Source organism: Hyla sarda, unplaced genomic scaffold (assembly GCF_029499605.1).
Source record: "Hyla sarda isolate aHylSar1 unplaced genomic scaffold, aHylSar1.hap1 scaffold_1150, whole genome shotgun sequence".
Taxonomy (NCBI): Eukaryota; Metazoa; Chordata; class Amphibia; order Anura; family Hylidae; genus Hyla; species Hyla sarda.
This window is the reverse complement of record NW_026607772.1, coordinates 35,969-50,317: the sequence shown is the minus strand read 5'-3', so window position 1 is coordinate 50,317 and position 14,349 is coordinate 35,969. Positions and strand designations below refer to the sequence as shown.

Sequence of the window (14,349 nt, the reverse complement as noted above, 5' to 3'; positions counted from 1 at the left end):
CATCACTAGGTGTAAACAACATCTCTCCTTTGCTGTGTATGTGACTATGGAGCTGTTTGGTGATGTCGTCTATTATGGCCTTCATAGAAGCAACAGGAGATTGTTGCATCCATCTAGAACCCTCAGAACTACAGTGCTATGATGTCACTCACTTCCACAGGCCTTGCAGAGTGTAAACAACAACAACCCAGCTTTGTTGTGTATGTAACCATAGGGATTTGTGATGTCACCTAGAACCTTCACAGCAGCGACAGCTTTATGAGGAGCATCAGCACTGCTCTGCCTGAGCAGAACCATCACCGCCATAGGTTGTCAAATAACCCGGGTTTAACCCACACAGGTAAGTCCAATGGGGTGCAGGCATGTCCTCTATGCTTACAGCTTCCCGTGGGTGTTGGTTTGATACAGTTTGGGGACAGCCAAGGAGGCATCTGCAGGCAACAAAGGTAGGTGTGTGCTTGTGTGTGTGTTTCCTATGCAGATCCTAAGCCCAGTGTCACATGCAAGTAGGAGGAGTAAGAAGGGTTCCTGGCAAATCCGGGTTATGGATTGCATTTAAAAAGGCCCCGTGGGAGTGCAATGGGCCCCTGTCTTGCTGCTTAGCAATAATGGTATGGGTTTAGGTTCTGCTGTGTGTACTGGTGGTTGACTGCCCCCCAGCCCAGAGTGTGCATGGAAAATTGTCTGGCAGCCTCCCTGACAGCAAGCAGTGATAGTGCCCATGAAGGGCACCTTGTTGGGCCCGCCCCTTTCACGGTTATCGCTTCTCGGCCTTTTGGCTAAGATCAAGTGTAGTATCTGTTCTTATCAGTTTAATATCTGATACGTCCCCTATCTGGGGACCATATATTAAATGGATTTTTGAGAACGGGGGCCGATTTCGAAGCTTGCTTCCGTCGCCCTATGCATTGACCCGATATGGCAGTATCTTCGGGTACAGTGCACCACCCCCTTACAGGGTTAAAAAGAAAGATTCCTACTTTCATTGCTACCTGCTTGCTGGCTAGCCAGCTAGCCAGCCCTGTGGGCCTTGCTGCTGCTGCAGCCAAAAAACAAAAGGTGGTGCTGCTGCTGCTTCTGCTGCTTCTGCTTCTGCTTGTGTCTGGCCGCTGTTGGAGCGTCCAGGCACAGGACTTCTGCTGCTGCTGACTAAATGGCCTCCTTAATTGGATCATTTGAGTAGCCAGCACACCTGTGCAGGTAGGGCATGACATGATAGGCAGCTGCCTTGATAGCGGGTGGGTGCTGAATGTTCCTAATTGACAAAATAAGATTAATGCTTATGAAGAAATATAAAATCTCATCCCTTCCCCAATATCGCGCCACACCCCTACCCCTTAATTCCCTGGTTGAACTTGATGGACATATGTCTTTTTTCGACCGTACTAACTATGTAACTATGTAACATAACATGGGGGGGGTCTCCTGGCTGTTCACACAGGTGTGTCATTGCTGTACATTGACCATGCATTGCTTCTGTGGTATTGCAAAGGCAAAGACAAATGCTTCCAGCCATCCATTGCACTAATGGATTGGTCATCAGCTGGCTGTCTATGTCCCGCATCAATATAGACCAAAGTACAGAGGGTTAGGCTATGCTATTGTGCACCTACCTGATGCATCAGAAGGTGCGAGGCCCTTGCTAAATTCTGTGCACAGACTTTGAGATCTATACTTTAGACTGTATCTAAACCTGCTCCAACATGGACTGACATTCTGGCCTACTTTCAGCCGATGCGACTTGTCTGTCGCTGAACAGTCGCTTTTTATGTATTCAGCACCTATGTATAATGTTGTAAAAATGCTCTAGAAGCTAAAGTCGCAGAAATGTCACACATATTTGGCCTGCAACTTTCTGTGCGACAAATTCAGACAGGAAAAATCAGTATAAATCCTTAGAAAATTATCCCCCAGTGTCTCCATCTGCTGGCGGTATTGAATAAGCATTGCTGCACTGATGGGGTATGCATTAGACGAAAAAAAAGAAGAAAAAGAAGAATAATACGCCCAGAAAAGAGGCGAAAAGGAGAAAAACGTAAAAAAACGTGAAAAAAAAGTAAGAGGAAGAGAAGGGAAAAAAAGGTGGAAATGGGTTTAAAAGTGATTTCGGCGGAGAAATATATATATATATATATATATATATATATATATATATATATATATATACGCGCACACACACACATATATATAAACGTATTCTCCGTTGAGATATTGCAGCCGCTGCTGTGTCCAGGCCCAGGAGCCTTAGCACTGTGCTGTGATGTCACTCAATACCACTGACATCACTAGGTGTAAACAACATCTCTCCTTTGCTGTGTATGTGACTATGGAGCTGTTTGGTGATGTCGTCTATTATGGCCTTCATAGAAGCAACAGGAGATTGTTGCATCCATCTAGAACCCTCAGAACTACAGTGCTATGATGTCACTCACTTCCACAGGCCTTGCAGAGTGTAAACAACAACAACCCAGCTTTGTTGTGTATGTAACCATAGGGATTTGTGATGTCACCTAGAACCTTCACAGCAGCGACAGCTTTATGAGGAGCATCAGCACTGCTCTGCCTGAGCAGAACCATCACCGCCATAGGTTGTCAAATAACCCGGGTTTAACCCACACAGGTAAGTCCAATGGGGTGCAGGCATGTCCTCTATGCTTACAGCTTCCCGTGGGTGTTGGTTTGATACCGTTTGGGGACAGCCAAGGAGGCATCTGCAGGCAACAAAGGTAGGTGTGTGCTTGTGTGTGTGTTTCCTATGCAGATCCTAAGCCCAGTGTCACATGCAAGTAGGAGGAGTAAGAAGGGTTCCTGGCAAATCCGGGTTATGGATTGCATTTAAAAAGGCCCCGTGGGAGTGCAATGGGCCCCTGTCTTGCTGCTTAGCAATAATGGTATGGGTTTAGGTTCTGCTGTGTGTACTGGTGGTTGACTGCCCCCCAGCCCAGAGTGTGCATGGAAAATTGTCTGGCAGCCTCCCTGACAGCAAGCAGTGATAGTGCCCATGAAGGGCACCTTGTTGGGCCCGCCCCTTTCACGGTTATCGCTTCTCGGCCTTTTGGCTAAGATCAAGTGTAGTATCTGTTCTTATCAGTTTAATATCTGACACGTCCCCTATCTGGGGACCATATATTAAATGGATTTTTGAGAACGGGGGCCGATTTCAAAGCTTGCTTCCGTCGCCCTATGCATTGACCCGATATGGCAGTATCTTCGGGTACAGTGCACCACCCCCTTACAGGGTTAAAAAGAAAGATTCCTACTTTCATTGCTACCTGCTTGCTGGCTAGCCAGCTAGCCAGCCCTGTGGGCCTTGCTGCTGCTGCAGCCAAAAAACAAAAGGTGGTGCTGCTGCTGCTTCTGCTGCTTCTGCTTCTGCTTGTGTCTGGCCGCTGTTGGAGCGTCCAGGCACAGGACTTCTGCTGCTGCTGACTAAATGGCCTCCTTAATTGGATCATTTGAGTAGCCAGCACACCTGTGCAGGTAGGGCATGACATGATAGGCAGCTGCCTTGATAGCGGGTGGGTGCTGAATGTTCCTAATTGACAAAATAAGATTAATGCTTATGAAGAAATATAAAATCTCATCCCTTCCCCAATATCGCGCCACACCCCTACCCCTTAATTCCCTGGTTGAACTTGATGGACATATGTCTTTTTTCGACCGTACTAACTATGTAACTATGTAACATAACATGGGGGGGGGGGGGGGGTCTCCTGGCTGTTCACACAGGTGTGTCATTGCTGTACATTGACCATGCATTGCTTCTGTGGTATTGCAAAGGCAAAGACAAATGCTTCCAGCCATCCATTGCACTAATGGATTGGTCATCAGCTGGCTGTCTATGTCCCGCATCAATATAGACCAAAGTACAGAGGGTTAGGCTATGCTATTGTGCACCTACCTGATGCATCAGAAGGTGCGAGGCCCTTGCTAAATTCTGTGCACAGACTTTGAGATCTATACTTTAGACTGTATCTAAACCTGCTCCAACATGGACTGACATTCTGGCCTACTTTCAGCCGATGCGACTTGTCTGTCGCTGAACAGTCGCTTTTTATGTATTCAGCACCTATGTATAATGTTGTAAAAATGCTCTAGAAGCTAAAGTCGCAGAAATGTCACACATATTTGGCCTGCAACTTTCTGTGCGACAAATTCAGACAGGAAAAATCAGTATAAATCCTTAGAAAATTATCCCCCAGTGTCTCCATCTGCTGGCGGTATTGAATAAGCATTGCTGCACTGATGGGGTATGCATTAGACGAAAAAAAAGAAGAAAAAGAAGAATAATACGCCCAGAAAAGAGGCGAAAAGGAGAAAAACGTAAAAAAACTTGAAAAAAAAGTAAGAGGAAGAGAAGGGAAAAAAAGGTGGAAATGGGTTTAAAAGTGATTTCGGCGGAGAAATATATATATATATATATATATATACGCGCACACACACACATATATATAAACGTATTCTCCGTTGAGATATTGCAGCCGCTGCTGTGTCCAGGCCCAGGAGCCTTAGCACTGTGCTGTGATGTCACTCAATACCACTGACATCACTAGGTGTAAACAACATCTCTCCTTTGCTGTGTATGTGACTATGGAGCTGTTTGGTGATGTCGTCTATTATGGCCTTCATAGAAGCAACAGGAGATTGTTGCATCCATCTAGAACCCTCAGAACTACAGTGCTATGATGTCACTCACTTCCACAGGCCTTGCAGAGTGTAAACAACAACAACCCAGCTTTGTTGTGTATGTAACCATAGGGATTTGTGATGTCACCTAGAACCTTCACAGCAGCGACAGCTTTATGAGGAGCATCAGCACTGCTCTGCCTGAGCAGAACCATCACCGCCATAGGTTGTCAAATAACCCGGGTTTAACCCACACAGGTAAGTCCAATGGGGTGCAGGCATGTCCTCTATGCTTACAGCTTCCCGTGGGTGTTGGTTTGATATCGTTTGGGGACAGCCAAGGAGGCATCTGCAGGCAACAAAGGTAGGTGTGTGCTTGTGTGTGTGTTTCCTATGCAGATCCTAAGCCCAGTGTCACATGCAAGTAGGAGGAGTAAGAAGGGTTCCTGGCAAATCCGGGTTATGGATTGCATTTAAAAAGGCCCCGTGGGAGTGCAATGGGCCCCTGTCTTGCTGCTTAGCAATAATGGTATGGGTTTAGGTTCTGCTGTGTGTACTGGTGGTTGACTGCCCCCCAGCCCAGAGTGTGCATGGAAAATTGTCTGGCAGCCTCCCTGACAGCAAGCAGTGATAGTGCCCATGAAGGGCACCTTGTTGGGCCCGCCCCTTTCACGGTTATCGCTTCTCGGCCTTTTGGCTAAGATCAAGTGTAGTATCTGTTCTTATCAGTTTAATATCTGATACGTCCCCTATCTGGGGACCATATATTAAATGGATTTTTGAGAACGGGGGCCGATTTCGAAGCTTGCTTCCGTCGCCCTATGCATTGACCCGATATGGCAGTATCTTCGGGTACAGTGCACCACCCCCTTACAGGGTTAAAAAGAAAGATTCCTACTTTCATTGCTACCTGCTTGCTGGCTAGCCAGCTAGCCAGCCCTGTGGGCCTTGCTGCTGCTGCAGCCAAAAAACAAAAGGTGGTGCTGCTGCTGCTTCTGCTGCTTCTGCTTCTGCTTGTGTCTGGCCGCTGTTGGAGCGTCCAGGCACAGGACTTCTGCTGCTGCTGACTAAATGGCCTCCTTAATTGGATCATTTGAGTAGCCAGCACACCTGTGCAGGTAGGGCATGACATGATAGGCAGCTGCCTTGATAGCGGGTGGGTGCTGAATGTTCCTAATTGACAAAATAAGATTAATGCTTATGAAGAAATATAAAATCTCATCCCTTCCCCAATATCGCGCCACACCCCTACCCCTTAATTCCCTGGTTGAACTTGATGGACATATGTCTTTTTTCGACCGTACTAACTATGTAACTATGTAACATAACATGGGGGGGGGGGGGGGGGGTCTCCTGGCTGTTCACACAGGTGTGTCATTGCTGTACATTGACCATGCATTGCTTCTGTGGTATTGCAAAGGCAAAGACAAATGCTTCCAGCCATCCATTGCACTAATGGATTGGTCATCAGCTGGCTGTCTATGTCCCGCATCAATATAGACCAAAGTACAGAGGGTTAGGCTATGCTATTGTGCACCTACCTGATGCATCAGAAGGTGCGAGGCCCTTGCTAAATTCTGTGCACAGACTTTGAGATCTATACTTTAGACTGTATCTAAACCTGCTCCAACATGGACTGACATTCTGGCCTACTTTCAGCCGATGCGACTTGCCTGTCGCTGAACAGTCGCTTTTTATGTATTCAGCACCTATGTATAATGTTGTAAAAATGCTCTAGAAGCTAAAGTCGCAGAAATGTCACACATATTTGGCCTGCAACTTTCTGTGCGACAAATTCAGACAGGAAAAATCAGTATAAATCCTTAGAAAATTATCCCCCAGTGTCTCCATCTGCTGGCGGTATTGAATAAGCATTGCTGCACTGATGGGGTATGCATTAGACGAAAAAAAAGAAGAAAAAGAAGAATAATACGCCCAGAAAAGAGGCGAAAAGGAGAAAAACGTAAAAAAACTTGAAAAAAAAGTAAGAGGAAGAGAAGGGAAAAAAAAGGTGGAAATGGGTTTAAAAGTGATTTCGGCGGAGAAATATATATATATATATATATATATATATATATATATATATATACGCGCACACACACACATATATATAAACGTATTCTCCGTTGAGATATTGCAGCCGCTGCTGTGTCCAGGCCCAGGAGCCTTAGCACTGTGCTGTGATGTCACTCAATACCACTGACATCACTAGGTGTAAACAACATCTCTCCTTTGCTGTGTATGTGACTATGGAGCTGTTTGGTGATGTCGTCTATTATGGCCTTCATAGAAGCAACAGGAGATTGTTGCATCCATCTAGAACCCTCAGAACTACAGTGCTATGATGTCACTCACTTCCACAGGCCTTGCAGAGTGTAAACAACAACAACCCAGCTTTGTTGTGTATGTAACCATAGGGATTTGTGATGTCACCTAGAACCTTCACAGCAGCGACAGCTTTATGAGGAGCATCAGCACTGCTCTGCCTGAGCAGAACCATCACCGCCATAGGTTGTCAAATAACCCGGGTTTAACCCACACAGGTAAGTCCAATGGGGTGCAGGCATGTCCTCTATGCTTACAGCTTCCCGTGGGTGTTGGTTTGATACCGTTTGGTGACAGCCAAGGAGGCATCTGCAGGCAACAAAGGTAGGTGTGTGCTTGTGTGTGTGTTTCCTATGCAGATCCTAAGCCCAGTGTCACATGCAAGTAGGAGGATTAAGAAGGGTTCCTGGCAAATCCGGGTTATGGATTGCATTTAAAAAGGCCCCGTGGGAGTGCAATGGGCCCCTGTCTTGCTGCTTAGCAATAATGGTATGGGTTTAGGTTCTGCTGTGTGTACTGGTGGTTGACTGCCCCCCAGCCCAGAGTGTGCATGGAAAATTGTCTGGCAGCCTCCCTGACAGCAAGCAGTGATAGTGCCCATGAAGGGCACCTTGTTGGGCCCGCCCCTTTCACGGTTATCGCTTCTCGGCCTTTTGGCTAAGATCAAGTGTAGTATCTGTTCTTATCAGTTTAATATCTGATACGTCCCCTATCTGGGGACCATATATTAAATGGATTTTTGAGAACGGGGGCCGATTTCGAAGCTTGCTTCCGTCGCCCTATGCATTGACCCGATATGGCAGTATCTTCGGGTACAGTGCACCACCCCCTTACAGGGTTAAAAAGAAAGATTCCTACTTTCATTGCTACCTGCTTGCTGGCTAGCCAGCTAGCCAGCCCTGTGGGCCTTGCTGCTGCTGCAGCCAAAAAACAAAAGGTGGTGCTGCTGCTGCTTCTGCTGCTTCTGCTTCTGCTTGTGTCTGGCCGCTGTTGGAGCGTCCAGGCACAGGACTTCTGCTGCTGCTGACTAAATGGCCTCCTTAATTGGATCATTTGAGTAGCCAGCACACCTGTGCAGGTAGGGCATGACATGATAGGCAGCTGCCTTGATAGCGGGTGGGTGCTGAATGTTCCTAATTGACAAAATAAGATTAATGCTTATGAAGAAATATAAAATCTCATCCCTTCCCCAATATCGCGCCACACCCCTACCCCTTAATTCCCTGGTTGAACTTGATGGACATATGTCTTTTTTCGACCGTACTAACTATGTAACTATGTAACATAACATGGGGGGGGGGGGGGGGGTCTCCTGGCTGTTCACACAGGTGTGTCATTGCTGTACATTGACCATGCATTGCTTCTGTGGTATTGCAAAGGCAAAGACAAATGCTTCCAGCCATCCATTGCACTAATGGATTGGTCATCAGCTGGCTGTCTATGTCCCGCATCAATATAGACCAAAGTACAGAGGGTTAGGCTATGCTATTGTGCACCTACCTGATGCATCAGAAGGTGCGAGGCCCTTGCTAAATTCTGTGCACAGACTTTGAGATCTATACTTTAGACTGTATCTAAACCTGCTCCAACATGGACTGACATTCTGGCCTACTTTCAGCCGATGCGACTTGTCTGTCGCTGAACAGTCGCTTTTTATGTATTCAGCACCTATGTATAATGTTGTAAAAATGCTCTAGAAGCTAAAGTCGCAGAAATGTCACACATATTTGGCCTGCAACTTTCTGTGCGACAAATTCAGACAGGAAAAATCAGTATAAATCCTTAGAAAATTATCCCCCAGTGTCTCCATCTGCTGGCGGTATTGAATAAGCATTGCTGCACTGATGGGGTATGCATTAGACGAAAAAAAAGAAGAAAAAGAAGAATAATACGCCCAGAAAAGAGGCGAAAAGGAGAAAAACGTAAAAAAACTTGAAAAAAAAGTAAGAGGAAGAGAAGGGAAAAAAAAGGTGGAAATGGGTTTAAAAGTGATTTCGGCGGAGAAATATATATATATATATATATATATATATATACGCGCACACACACACATATATATAAACGTATTCTCCGTTGAGATATTGCAGCCGCTGCTGTGTCCAGGCCCAGGAGCCTTAGCACTGTGCTGTGATGTCACTCAATACCACTGACATCACTAGGTGTAAACAACATCTCTCCTTTGCTGTGTATGTGACTATGGAGCTGTTTGGTGATGTCGTCTATTATGGCCTTCATAGAAGCAACAGGAGATTGTTGCATCCATCTAGAACCCTCAGAACTACAGTGCTATGATGTCACTCACTTCCACAGGCCTTGCAGAGTGTAAACAACAACAACCCAGCTTTGTTGTGTATGTAACCATAGGGATTTGTGATGTCACCTAGAACCTTCACAGCAGCGACAGCTTTATGAGGAGCATCAGCACTGCTCTGCCTGAGCAGAACCATCACCGCCATAGGTTGTCAAATAACCCGGGTTTAACCCACACAGGTAAGTCCAATGGGGTGCAGGCATGTCCTCTATGCTTACAGCTTCCCGTGGGTGTTGGTTTGATACCGTTTGGGGACAGCCAAGGAGGCATCTGCAGGCAACAAAGGTAGGTGTGTGCTTGTGTGTGTGTTTCCTATGCAGATCCTAAGCCCAGTGTCACATGCAAGTAGGAGGAGTAAGAAGGGTTCCTGGCAAATCCGGGTTATGGATTGCATTTAAAAAGGCCCCGTGGGAGTGCAATGGGCCCCTGTCTTGCTGCTTAGCAATAATGGTATGGGTTTAGGTTCTGCTGTGTGTACTGGTGGTTGACTGCCCCCCAGCCCAGAGTGTGCATGGAAAATTGTCTGGCAGCCTCCCTGACAGCAAGCAGTGATAGTGCCCATGAAGGGCACCTTGTTGGGCCCGCCCCTTTCACGGTTATCGCTTCTCGGCCTTTTGGCTAAGATCAAGTGTAGTATCTGTTCTTATCAGTTTAATATCTGATACGTCCCCTATCTGGGGACCATATATTAAATGGATTTTTGAGAACGGGGGCCGATTTCGAAGCTTGCTTCCGTCGCCCTATGCATTGACCCGATATGGCAGTATCTTCGGGTACAGTGCACCACCCCCTTACAGGGTTAAAAAGAAAGATTCCTACTTTCATTGCTACCTGCTTGCTGGCTAGCCAGCTAGCCAGCCCTGTGGGCCTTGCTGCTGCTGCAGCCAAAAAACAAAAGGTGGTGCTGCTGCTGCTTCTGCTGCTTCTGCTGCTTCTGCTTCTGCTTGTGTCTGGCCGCTGTTGGAGCGTCCAGGCACAGGACTTCTGCTGCTGCTGACTAAATGGCCTCCTTAATTGGATCATTTGAGTAGCCAGCACACCTGTGCAGGTAGGGCATGACATGATAGGCAGCTGCCTTGATAGCGGGTGGGTGCTGAATGTTCCTAATTGACAAAATAAGATTAATGCTTATGAAGAAATATAAAATCTCATCCCTTCCCCAATATCGCGCCACACCCCTACCCCTTAATTCCCTGGTTGAACTTGATGGACATATGTCTTTTTTCGACCGTACTAACTATGTAACTATGTAACATAACATGGGGGGGGGGGGGGGGGGTCTCCTGGCTGTTCACACAGGTGTGTCATTGCTGTACATTGACCATGCATTGCTTCTGTGGTATTGCAAAGGCAAAGACAAATGCTTCCAGCCATCCATTGCACTAATGGATTGGTCATCAGCTGGCTGTCTATGTCCCGCATCAATATAGACCAAAGTACAGAGGGTTAGGCTATGCTATTGTGCACCTACCTGATGCATCAGAAGGTGCGAGGCCCTTGCTAAATTCTGTGCACAGACTTTGAGATCTATACTTTAGACTGTATCTAAACCTGCTCCAACATGGACTGACATTCTGGCCTACTTTCAGCCGATGCGACTTGTCTGTCGCTGAACAGTCGCTTTTTATGTATTCAGCACCTATGTATAATGTTGTAAAAATGCTCTAGAAGCTAAAGTCGCAGAAATGTCACACATATTTGGCCTGCAACTTTCTGTGCGACAAATTCAGACAGGAAAAATCAGTATAAATCCTTAGAAAATTATCCCCCAGTGTCTCCATCTGCTGGCGGTATTGAATAAGCATTGCTGCACTGATGGGGTATGCATTAGACGAAAAAAAAGAAGAAAAAGAAGAATAATACGCCCAGAAAAGAGGCGAAAAGGAGAAAAACGTAAAAAAACGTGAAAAAAAAGTAAGAGGAAGAGAAGGGAAAAAAAGGTGGAAATGGGTTTAAAAGTGATTTCGGCGGAGAAATATATATATATATATATATATATATATATATATATATATATATATATATATACGCGCACACACACACATATATATAAACGTATTCTCCGTTGAGATATTGCAGCCGCTGCTGTGTCCAGGCCCAGGAGCCTTAGCACTGTGCTGTGATGTCACTCAATACCACTGACATCACTAGGTGTAAACAACATCTCTCCTTTGCTGTGTATGTGACTATGGAGCTGTTTGGTGATGTTGTCTATTATGGCCTTCATAGAAGCAACAGGAGATTGTTGCATCCATCTAGAACCCTCAGAACTACAGTGCTATGATGTCACTCACTTCCACAGGCCTTGCAGAGTGTAAACAACAACAACCCAGCTTTGTTGTGTATGTAACCATAGGGATTTGTGATGTCACCTAGAACCTTCACAGCAGCGACAGCTTTATGAGGAGCATCAGCACTGCTCTGCCTGAGCAGAACCATCACCGCCATAGGTTGTCAAATAACCCGGGTTTAACCCACACAGGTAAGTCCAATGGGGTGCAGGCATGTCCTCTATGCTTACAGCTTCCCGTGGGTGTTGGTTTGATACCGTTTGGGGACAGCCAAGGAGGCATCTGCAGGCAACAAAGGTAGGTGTGTGCTTGTGTGTGTGTTTCCTATGCAGATCCTAAGCCCAGTGTCACATGCAAGTAGGAGGAGTAAGAAGGGTTCCTGGCAAATCCGGGTTATGGATTGCATTTAAAAAGGCCCCGTGGGAGTGCAATGGGCCCCTGTCTTGCTGCTTAGCAATAATGGTATGGGTTTAGGTTCTGCTGTGTGTACTGGTGGTTGACTGCCCCCCAGCCCAGAGTGTGCATGGAAAATTGTCTGGCAGCCTCCCTGACAGCAAGCAGTGATAGTGCCCATGAAGGGCACCCTGTTGGGCCCGCCCCTTTCACGGTTATCGCTTCTCGGCCTTTTGGCTAAGATCAAGTGTAGTATCTGTTCTTATCAGATACCCAGCCCCACCCAGCCTCCTTTCTCTCCTGGTCCAGCAGCACCTAACCCCCCTCCAGCTGCTGGTGCCCGCCCTTCGGAGGACTTTCCTGTGATTCCTCCCCCAGGTACCATACAGAGGAAGAGGAAAGGAAGGGACAACGCATCAGAAGAGTCCCACAAAAGAAAGATAATCGAGACCTGCGAGACCCCTCAAGCTTCAGATGAGGAGGAGGAGATGGAGCAGGTCTGCGAGAGCCTTGAAGCTTCAGAAGGAGAGGAGGTGATGGAGCAGGCCCAAGTGGAACAGGTCCAAGCAGAGCCAGTCCAAGCTCAATCTATGGAGGAGCTGCTGCAGGACCCAGAGGTCAAGAAAATCCTGGACACTCCGTCCAACACGGTCTACGACGAGTTCTTGGAAGGGCGCTACAAGAAGCCACACGAGCCGACAGGCGCCAGAGAAGAGGACCCATCCGACCAGACTGGTAACTAGTATCAGAACTAACCTCTCTTTTTATTCCCATGGCTGATCTCAACATCTTCTGCATTAATGTGAGGAGTATTAGAGCTTGGTTTAGATTTCAGACTGTTCTTACGTTCTTAGATTCCCAGAGGTGTGATGTTTACATGTTGCAGGAATGTGCTTTGTCTGTTTCTAGGTCTTACAACCATCTGGCCAGGCAGTGGCCTCACGGCCCTTCCTACTGGTCTGGTGGGGGCGACAATAGGTCTGCGGGGGTGGCCATCCTGATCAGGGGAGGTAACTTTGCACTTGATTCCGTCCGGGAGCTCGTCTGTGGCAGACTTCTTGTCGCAGACGGTTCCTGGGCGGGTGAGCCCGTGCGGCTCATCAACGTGTATGCCTCCCCTGAGAGGGATGTCCGACTGGAGGTTCTCCAGGCCCTGCGGGCTGAACTCGCCACCACTAGGGCAGTAGTGTTGGGTGGTGACTTCAACTGCCCCATTGAGGTGGACGGGCGCAGTTCTGGCACATCCGCCAACCTGGACGTGACGTCTAATCTGCTGATTGAGATGGTGACGGAGGCATCCTTGCAGGACGTTGTCGGGTCCATCGGGAACGGCTCCGTAAACTATATGTGGAGCCGCCCCGATGGCTCGCTCCGTTCTCGGATAGACTTCATCTTCACTTCGAGAGCAGTCAGAAAGGTGTCGTACTCTATGGTCCCCTGCTTCTTCTCTGACCACAGGGCCATTCGATTCCGGGGGACTCTGGGCCATGGATTCCCACCTGGCCCAGGCTCCTGGAAGTTGAATTGTGCCCTGTTGGAGCAGAGGGAGGTCATGGAGGAACTTAGGGATGCGTACCTTGTATGGCGAAATGACAAATGTCTGTTCAAGTGCATCAGCGATTGGTGGGAATATGTTAAAGTCGAATTCCGTTGTTTCTTTCAGGCAAAAGGCAGACAACAGGCGTGTGCGAAGAAGTGGGACTTGAGGAAACTGCAGCGCGAGCTGCGGTCCCTGCAGGACCTGCTCCAGTGTGGCTGGGACGTCAGGGAGGAGCTGGAGGAGACCAAAAAGAGCTTGAAAAGGCACTTTGAGGAGGAATCCAAGCGAATCGTCTTTCGTTCCAAGGTGGAGAACCTGGAGAAGGGTGAGAAATGTAACTCTTTCTTTTTCAGGAAGCTCCATGCCGGCCACACGCCCCTGACTGAGCTACGAGATGAGACCGGACACATGAGGAGCGGCAAGGAGGAAGTGATGGGGGTCGTCCACGACTTCTACGGCAACCTCTACGCCCCCAAGTCATTCGACCCCGAAGCCGCCGAGAGGTTCCTGTCAGGTGTCACTAACGTTGTTGATCCCGCAGGTGCGGCGGCTATGGACGATCCCTTGACGGTGGGGGAGCTGCTCTCTGCCGCTAAATCCTTTAAGCCCGGCAGGACCCCGGGCAGTGACGGTCTCCCGGCCGAGCTCTACGTAGCGCTGGGTGACCTGATCTGTCCGGACCTGTTGGAGGTGTACGAGGAGATGGTGGTGGGGGGCAGAATGCCTCCGTCGTTGAGGGAAGGGATGATCACGATCTTGTATAAGCGGAAGGGGGAGAGATGTGACCTGAAAAACTGGCGTCCCATCTCTCTCTTGAACGTGGACTACAAGATCCTCGCCAAGGTGCTGGCCAACAGGCTGAA

At 47.8% G+C, this 14,349-nt stretch overlaps 5 non-coding genes and 1 pseudogene across 5 annotated transcripts; all 6 read left to right on the top strand.

Annotated features, from left to right (window-relative positions):
• Window positions 1-759: 759 nt before the first annotated feature.
• On the top strand, window positions 760-950 carry LOC130302079 (U2 spliceosomal RNA). The gene has a single exon (XR_008852389.1). It is a non-coding gene; the product is annotated as a U2 spliceosomal RNA (small nuclear RNA).
• Window positions 951-3,039: 2,089 nt separating this feature from the next.
• LOC130302100 (U2 spliceosomal RNA) lies at window positions 3,040-3,230 on the top strand. The gene has a single exon (XR_008852410.1). It is a non-coding gene; the product is annotated as a U2 spliceosomal RNA (small nuclear RNA).
• Window positions 3,231-5,303: 2,073 nt separating this feature from the next.
• LOC130302078 (U2 spliceosomal RNA) lies at window positions 5,304-5,494 on the top strand. The gene has a single exon (XR_008852388.1). It is a non-coding gene; the product is annotated as a U2 spliceosomal RNA (small nuclear RNA).
• Window positions 5,495-7,588: 2,094 nt separating this feature from the next.
• LOC130302077 (U2 spliceosomal RNA) lies at window positions 7,589-7,779 on the top strand. Its single transcript, XR_008852387.1, has one exon. It is a non-coding gene; the product is annotated as a U2 spliceosomal RNA (small nuclear RNA).
• A 2,081-nt stretch (window positions 7,780-9,860) lies between these two features.
• On the top strand, window positions 9,861-10,051 carry LOC130302075 (U2 spliceosomal RNA). Its single transcript, XR_008852385.1, has one exon. It is a non-coding gene; the product is annotated as a U2 spliceosomal RNA (small nuclear RNA).
• Window positions 10,052-12,163: 2,112 nt separating this feature from the next.
• On the top strand, window positions 12,164-12,318 carry LOC130302105 (U2 spliceosomal RNA; annotated as a pseudogene).
• Window positions 12,319-14,349: the final 2,031 nt, after the last annotated feature.